General features: G+C 35.3%; 1 long non-coding RNA gene across 50 annotated transcripts in view; it reads right to left on the bottom strand.

Annotated features, from left to right (window-relative positions):
* LOC110427842 (uncharacterized) overlaps nt 1-9,296 on the bottom strand; it is a 19,409-nt gene that overhangs the window by 3,421 nt on the left and 6,692 nt on the right. For 8 of the 50 annotated variants that reach the window (XR_002446342.2, XR_002446341.2, XR_016351589.1 and 5 more), the window contains 9 exons: nt 9,029-9,137; nt 7,648-8,881; nt 7,432-7,544; nt 6,305-6,527; nt 6,094-6,190; nt 4,513-5,984; nt 2,264-4,159; nt 2,116-2,180; nt 7-1,781 (listed from right to left, as the gene is read on the bottom strand). This is a non-coding gene — a long non-coding RNA (uncharacterized LOC110427842). Of the gene's footprint in view, nt 1-6; nt 1,782-2,115; nt 2,181-2,263; nt 6,006-6,077; nt 6,191-6,304; nt 6,528-7,431; nt 7,545-7,647; nt 8,882-9,028; nt 9,138-9,296 lie in introns of those variants that run through there. The other 42 variants (XR_016351604.1, XR_016351606.1, XR_002446382.2 and 39 more) reach the window with 42 other exon arrangements.

Genomic DNA, 9,296 nt, shown 5'->3' with positions numbered 1-9,296 from the left:
TCTTATGCGCTGATGGTAGAATTCTAAGATTTCTGTTGTCAACAACAACCTACAAAAACCATGTGTCAAGCCAAAAAAGAAGAGAAATTGATAAACAGAGAAAGGTTGGTAGTGAAGATCCTGCAAAGATTGTAAAAAAAAACAAGAGAAGAAAATGAAGACTTAAAAATTTTGCCCACTATAGAATGGCCAGCCAAGAACCACTGCACATAAAACCCATTATCAAGCAAGATGGAGGTCCAACAAAAATTTAACTGCTGCAAGATCCTTTATCCCTGTCCTTTTAATTAACCCCAAACAGCATCTGAATAATAAAAAAAAAGAGGGTCAAAGGTCATATCACGCTCAATACCAATACAAGATCCTCCAAAATCAAGTATTTTTGAGATATAAGAACAGGAAGCAAATCTCCTTAAAGGTTGAGACAGAGATCCAAACCGATGGAAGTCTTCAAAACCAAGAGATCCAACCAATACCTCCTAGACGAACAATCCAAATTCACCAACACCAAATTTTAAATTGAGACAATCTCAGTGAAAAATAAAGATAGGTGGAGATATAAAAGTGCAAGGATAAGCCCTTACAAGACCTCTTACCACCCACAGCTTCCAAATCTTTCATCCTTTCTAATTTCTTCCGAATCTTTCATCCTTGTCATTTCTTCTTCAGGCCATGGCCATATACCATCTCCTCATCTCTTCTTCTAACTGCATTCACCAAAAAAATAAAAATACTAATAATCTTTTATCTCCTGACGTACTACTAATTAACCTCAAAAAACAAAAATTATTCACAACGTGTAAACAGTGGCGATTACGGCCGTGAGGAAGTTCAAGGATTAGGAAAGCCGGCAACAACACTGCAGGCAGAAAGCGTATATTGAAATATCTTCCAAAGCTCCAAAACAAACAAGAAATATGGAATTCGTAACAGAGGAAGGGAACCCAAAAGAACCATCGGTCCATCCGCACAACATAATTAACTAAAAAGGGAGTCATTACGTTCAAAATTGATCGGTACCAAAACCCGAGAAGAATAAATGTCAAAACAGATCGATTTAATAGAGTTAGATGTACTACCCTCATCACAACGGATCAACGTCCACAGAATCACAAGATCACCATCCATTCCAAGACCAATCTACCTACGAAACACAAAATCCGAAATTCAACCGATTTGTATCACCATTTCGTTAAATCTTATCAGAAAAATGGGAAACAGAGTTAAATGTACGATCATCATCACAACGGATCGACACCAACAGAATCACAGGATCACCGTCCATTCAAGAACAATTTACCCACGAAACACAAAATCCGAGATTCAACTGATTTCAATCACGATAGATTTAATAAGAAGATCTAAAAAACCAATTCAACTATAGCTCCGAACCGAAACCTAAATGAATAAACCGGTAGAAAAGGAGAGAAACAAACGCTGCCCGCAAATCTTAAACGTCAAGGCCGGTTTCTCACCGACTCCGTCAGAGATGCGACTGAGAGCTGAGGAGATGTTCTTATATAGTAAGGGGGCTCAAAATAGACGGTTAGGATTAAGCGGTGGAGAGATGTATAAACGGTCAAGATCTTTCACTCATTAGACACAGATGGAATTAGCTCTCCTAAGTCGGCTATAAAAGAGCCGTTACAAAAACACGTGAAAAATAGCTATTGACGCGTAGTTGACTTGGTCAACCTATCCGTCGGTTTCCAACCGCGACCCAAGCCCAAGAGAAATGGAAGGAAGCCCAAAATTAATTTCAGTCTCAGGCTTGTGATAGCCTGCAAAAACATAACAGACTCAGATCCAATAAAAAAAAATACATAATATTAAGCTTAGGTGACAAAACCGTTTATTAATTTAGAGTTATTATTTAAAAGTTCAAGATTAAAAAAAAGAAGAGGAGGAAATAATAAAAGGGAAAAAGGGTTTTGAGCATAAAAAGAAGCCCGAGAAGGAGAAGAGTAAGCACAAAAAGAGCTAGGGCAGCTAATTTATAAATATACAAGTTGAAATTTCATAAGAATAAAATTATATATTCTTTTATACAAACACATGTTCTATTTTAAAAATCAAGAATCTATTCTATTCTAATTCCGCTTATGTCTCACTCACCCATTTACATGAATCGATAATCAAGTCCCGTGTTGTGTACAAAGATTCTTCGAACTGCTTCACACCTACATTAGGATCTCAAAAATAAGTAAATACTGTTACCACCACCAATTAAAAGTCCCAAAGGTTTTAAACAAAAAGAAATAACCTTGAATGAAAACCCGTTAAAATGAACCATAATCTAACAATATTCTAACCACATTCCGGATTCCTACCTTGCACGGTGCCCTGCTTAACAACATCCAAGCACAAAAATTAAAAGGAAACTCAGTAAATGGCCTCAGAATCTAACCAAATTGTGTAAACTACACGACTTCTGCATCACACACAAAAAGAGAAGAGATGGGTGTCACCAGAATACTTACGAACAGAGAGCTTAGAAGAAGTTATAAGCACCACAATTGCACGCAACTCCATCAAACAACATGTTTTTCAAAATCAATCAGCACAAGATAATAAGATCCAAAATTGTTAATTTTGCAGCTCTGCAAACCAGCCAAAACTTGACAAACTATAGCAGAGTAACATTTTTCAAACTTTGAAGGTTACAAATAGAAATTTCCTTATCTAACAACTTCAAATCTGTTCAATCAACATCTTAACTACCACCTCAAACATCAGATATCATATATTATTACTACTATTTAATTGTCAAATAACCAGAAAACCTACTTCCAAATTCCCAAAATATTGACCTACAAATAACGTAATTGTCAAATAATCATAAAACCTACCGACAAATACCAAAATTGTCAAAAAATCATAAAAACTACTACTGCATTTCCAATAGATTGACCTACAAATACAGTATCCAACATTCCCATTAACAACCGACTTATATTCACTTAGTCCAAAATCCAAAATCATAGAAAGCCTTAAAAGTAATAGTAACAGGTTCAAAGAGTATAAATACCAATAGGGATCCACCTTAGAACTCCATCAAGCCAAAGTACAACTCAACAAAACTAGCTTGGAAAAAATAACCCCCATTCCAACTGCCAGCAAGATCCTTTATCCTTGCCCTTCCTGCTCTTAATTTTGGAAACTGATAACACATCAGCATCTAAAATAATGAAGAGAAAACGAATCATATCATGCTCAGTGACATTAACTACACAGGATCCTAAAAACTCAAAAACTAAAGAATTTTGAGTGATACAATAAGAACCAGGAAAGCAAGTCTCCTTGGAGTTGAGGCAGTCCAAAATTGAATATCCAAGAGACCCTGATCAAACAAAACCATAAAAGGATATTGAAAGCAAAAAATCCCAAGAGGCCCTAAAGTTTGCAATCCAAGACAATGAAATAAAATTTCCACATGCGTTAGTCAACAGAACTTCAAAAACCAGAAAATATTTGTGGCTACCTACAATCACAAAATACATATAGAATTCCAAGCACAAACAAGAGAAAAATGTTTGCATATAAGATTATGTCCACAATCTTTCGACGCTAGCAAGTGACCACTAGAATCTTTCAAAACCTGACAACAATCATACAAACCGTACTTTATCTCAAGTCTTAAGCAAACACTAGGTCAACGAGACAAATATTTAAAGTGGTCTTCTATTATCGCTTTTCATCAACTCACCTCCCTCTAAACCTCCATCCACAAAGATAAGAGGTAACAATCTCATTCTCCTGCAGAAAGCTAAATTGCTAATAGTTCCAAATAGCAACCTGACCCAAGAATCAAGAACATATTAAGGGCAAAAAACAACCAAGAACAACACTGTGCATGGGAATTTTAAAAAAAAGGAAAAAGGAAAAACGTAGAACTATGAAAAACCTTCATCCATGTCCTTCTTCATAATAATTCTGGAAATTGATAACCCCAAACACACAGCTAAACAATAAAAGGGTCAAAAAGTCATATCAAGCTCACTACCAACACACAGTACACCAAAACCAAGTATTTTAGAGCGTTATAGCGGCGATCACTACTCACAACATGGAAGGAGAGGCATTCCTAGTAATAGTGGCGATCACAGCCATGAAGAAGATCAAGGATCAGCACTTTAGAAAAGGAAAGCCAGAAACATCACTGCAGGCAGAAACCATATATTGAAATATCTTCCACAGTTGCAAAACAAAACAAGAAAAACAGAACTCGTAATAGAGGAAGGGAACACAAAAGAACCATCTGTTCATCCACACAACATATTTTAGTGAAAAGAAAGCCAAAACTCATTATGTTCAAAATTGAATGGTACCAAAACTTTTGTGAAAACCCTGAAAAGAATAAATATCAAAACAGATGGATTTAATAAGATCTCAATAAAAAGATTGAGTTCGGCGATGATGGCCATGAGGAAGTTTAGGGATCAGCACTTTAGAAAAGGAAAGCCAGCAACATCACTGCAAGCAGAAACCATATATTTAAATACAATAAAGAACCTGGAAGCAATCTCCTTGAGAATTATCACAAAACTGGAAATCCAAGAGACCTGATCAAACAAAGCCATAAAAGATACGGACAGCATTAAAACCTAAGAGGCCCAGAAACAAAGGTGGAAAAATATTTTAAAAAGAACATATGTAACCATCTTATAAATTCAGTGTTAGGCGCAGAAGGTAGAATCTATAATAAAAATAGGGTCAATACACTAATATCACACTCAGCAACATAACTCCACAAGATCCTAAAAGCTTGAAAACAAAAGACTATAAAGAAATACAATAAGAACCAGGAAGCAAATCTCCTTGAGAGCTTAAAAGGTATTCCAAAATTGAAAATCCAAGAGAGCCTCATCAAGCAAAACCATAAAAGATACTAAAAGCATCAAAAACTAATAGGCCTGAAACAAGGATGGAAAAATTTTTTAAAAAAAAACATATGTAAACTTATGTGCTTAAGGTAGAATCTCCACAACTGAAGTTGTTAACAACAGCCTATGAAAACAAAGAATCAAGATAAACCATAAAACAATGAAAAAGATGGTGACCTATAAACAAATAACACAAAGGCCAAACAACATTTTTTTAAAAAAAATAGAAAACTGAAAGCGAAAGATCCTGCAACAGCTCAAAACAATACAATAGCAAGAAACGAAGACTTATCAATTTTCTCCATCAGGATGGCCAGCCAACAAACCACTGCACATGAAAGCCAACATCACACAAACAGATATTAAGGACAAGCTTTTAAAAAATAAGATGAAGATCAAACAAAAGCACAACCAATTTGAAGTCCTTAATGGGCCACATCTTCCACACATTTACCATGTGCCAACTAAATTAGCACAAACATGCTCCAACATTAAAAAAAACTATATAAATACAATTTCTAACAACATGCTACATTTCTGCTGCCTAGACTTTAAATAAATATCAACTTCCAAACAATGCAAAAATCCGAATCAGACACTAAGAACCACGAGAAAGGCAAAATCTCAACTGACAGAACTTGTAAACTCTAATGAATCTGTCCAACCTACAAACACAAACAGATCCCAACAGAATATAAATCCCGCAAAAAGAACTCAAACTCACAACAAAAAACAAAATTAGCATATAAAGTCAACATCCAAAATATCACATAAATGCCTGCTAATCCTATGTCATCTTTTTCAGTCAAATGAAATCCATTCTATTTGAAAACCTCTCTAACTAACACGTTTCAGACATTTATATAAACCAGTTAAAGGAAGACCTCAAAAATGCAAGAAATGAAAGCAGAAATGACGTATAAACCAGTGGCAGAACTTGAAAAACCAGAAAAGTATCTTCTGCAACCTACAATCACAGATACATACATATAATAAACGCAAGATAAATGTCCGCATAAAATCACTGACCCAATTAGCAACGAGTCAACGACATTCACAATCTTTCGAAACTAGCAAGTGATCATTGGAATCTTTCCAAACCTATAAAACGACCACACAAACCTGTACTTCTCTTTAACTATTTAAGCAAATTTTTGGTAAATGTATGACAGACAATAAAAATAGCATTCTCACCATCTCATCTACTTACCTAATCCCTCTTCCCAAGCTCCATCGCCAAAGAAATAACAAAGCTACATAAGATCTCATTCTCCCTTCGTTTTGCTAATAATTTCTAACAGCAGCACCTGAAGACCCAAGAATAAAGAACATGTAAGCACAGAAACCAATCAAAAAGCAATATACTGAACAAAAAACTAGAAAAATAGATGTTCCAAAACAAAGAATAAAAGAACTGCAACCCCATTCCAACTGGCAGCAAGATCCTTCATCCTTGCCCTTCCCGCTTTTAATTTTGGAAGCTGATAATACATCATATCATGAATTGACAAAAAATCATATCATGCTCAGGTACACATGATCCTAAAAACTCCAAAACCAAAGAATTTTAAGTGATACAATAAGAACCAGGAAAGCAAGTCTCCTTGGAGTTGAGCCAATCCAGAATTGAATATCCAAGAGAACCTGAACAAACAAAACCACAAAAGGATATTACAAGCAAAAAATCCAAGAAGCCCTAAAGTTCATAATCCAAGACAATGAAACACAATTTCCATTAGCATTAGTCAACAGAACCTCAACAACCAGAAAATTTCTGTGGCTACCTACAATCTATGAACACAAACAAGAGAAAAATTTCTGCACATAAGATTATGACCCCAGCTGGCAAAATAAGTCCTCAATCTTTTTGACATAGCAAATGACCACAAGAACCTTTCAAAACCTGTACAACAATCACACAAACCGTACCATGCAAAGATCTCAATGATAAAAGCTCAACCAATTTGAAGTCCTTAATGGGCCACAACTTCCACACATTTACCTTGTGCCAACAAATTATCAGGAACATGCTCTAAACTAAAAAAAAAAAAAACTATATACATACAATTTCTAACAACATGCTTCACTTCTGCTGCCTAGACTTTAAATAAATATCAACTTCCAAACGATGCAAAAATCCGAATCAGACACTAGGAAAAACAAGAAAAGCAAAATCTCAACTGACAGAACTTGTAAACTCTAATGGACCTGTCCAACCTACTAACACAAACAGATCCCAACAGAATATAAATCCCACAATAAGAACTCAAACTCACAACCAAAAAAAATTAGCATATAAAGTCAACATCCAAAATATTGCATAAATGCCTGCTAATTCTACGGCATCTTGTTCAGTTAAATGAAATGCTTTCAATTTGAAATCCTCTCAAGCTAACATGTTTCAGACATTTATATAAACCAGATAAAAGAAGACCTCAAAAAATCCAAGAAATGAAAGCACAAATGACATATAAACCAGTGGCAGAACTTGAAAAACCAGAAAAGCATCTTCTGCAACCTACAATCACAAATACACACATATACCTACCAATAATAAACGCAAGATAAATGTCGGCATAAAATCACTGTCCCAAGTAGCAAGGATATTCACAATCTTTCAAACTACCAAGCGATCACCGGAAACTTTCCAAACCTATAAAACTACCACACAAGCCTTTACTTCTCTTGAGCAATTCAAGTAAATTTTGGGTACATGTAAAACAGAAACAATTAAAATGGCATTCTCACTTTCTCATCTACTTACCGAATCCCTCCTTCCCGAGCTCCATCCACAAAGATATAACACAGCTATGTAAGATCATTGTCCCTGCATATTGCTAATAATTTCAAACAGCAGCATCTGGAAACCAAAGAATCAAAGACGCGTAAGCACAGAAAGCAATCAAAAAGCAATATACTGCACGAAAAACTAGAAAAATAAGATGTTCCAAAACAAAGAATAAAAGAAGTGCAAAACAATTAAGAAAAAATAACCCCCATTCCAACTGGCAGCAAGATCCTTCATCCTTGCCCTTCCTGCTCTTAATTTAGGAAACTGATAACACATCAGCATCTAAAATAATGAAGAGAAAAAGAATCATATCATGCTCAGTGACATTAACTACACAGGATCCTAAAAGCTCCAAAACAAAAGAATTTTGAGTGATACAATAAGAACCAGGAAAGCAAGTCTCCTTGGAGTTGAGGCAGTCCAAAATTGAATATCCAAGAGACCCTGATCAAACAAAACCATAAAAGGATATTGAAAGCAAAAAATCCCAAGAGGCCCTAAAGTTTGCAATCCAAGACAATGAAATAAAATTTCCATATGCGTTAGTCAACAGATCTTCAAAAACCAGAAAATATTTGTGGCTACCTACAATCACAAAATACATATAGAATTCCAGCCACAAACAAGAGAAAAATATCTGCATGTAATATTACAACCCCAGCTAGCAAGTGACGTCCAATCTTTCCACACTAGCAAGTGAATACTAGAATCTTTCAAAACCTGAAAACAACCATACAAACCATACTTTATCTCAAGTCTTAAGCAAACAACAGGTCAATGTGAGACAAACATTTAAGTGGTGTTTTATTATTGCTTTTCATCAGCTCACCAATCCGTCGCTCGAAAGCTCCATCCACAAAGATATGAGATGACAATCTATGGAATGCTAAATTCCTAATAGTTCCTAATAGCAGCCTGACCCAAGAATCAAGAACATATTAAGGGCAAAAACCAAACAAGAGCAACAGTGTGCAAAAGAAAAAAAAAAGCAGGAAAAGAAAAAGTAGAACATTGAGAAACCTTCATCCATGTCTGTCTTCATAATAATTCTAGAAATTGATAACCCCAAACATGCATCTAAATAATAAAAGGGTCAAAAAGGTCATATCAAGCTCAGTACCAACACATAAGCCAAGTAATAGCGGCAGCCGCAGCCATGAAGAAGTCCAAGAATCAGCACCGTAGAAAAGTAAAGCCAGCAACATCACTGCAGGCAGAAACCATATATGGAAATATCTTCCAAAGTCCCATAACAAAACAAAAAATATAAAACTCTTAATAAAGGAAGGGAACACAAAAGAACAATCTGTCCATGCACACAACTTATTTAACAGAAAAAGCCAATACTCATTACCAAAACTTTCGTCAAAACCTTGAACTCAATAAAAAGATAGAGTTGGGTGATCCCAGCCATGAGGAAGGTTATGTATCAGTACTTTAGAAAAGGAAAGCCAGCAACGTCACTGCAAGCAGAAACCATATATTTAAATACAATAAAATACTGAAAGCATTAAAAACTAAGAGGCCCTGAAACAAGGGTGGAATAATACCAAGGAAAAAGATGGTAACCTAAAAACAAATAATACAAAGGCCAAACAACCACTTTTAAAAAAAAAAAAAAA

The sequence above is a fragment of the Theobroma umbraticum genome, unplaced genomic scaffold (assembly GCF_002168275.2).
Source record: "Theobroma umbraticum cultivar Fairchild unplaced genomic scaffold, ASM216827v3 scaffold_30.0, whole genome shotgun sequence".
In the NCBI taxonomy this organism is placed as follows: Eukaryota; Viridiplantae; Streptophyta; class Magnoliopsida; order Malvales; family Malvaceae; genus Theobroma; species Theobroma umbraticum.
Note: the sequence above shows the minus strand (reverse complement) of the source record. Positions and strands in the feature narration are given on the sequence as shown.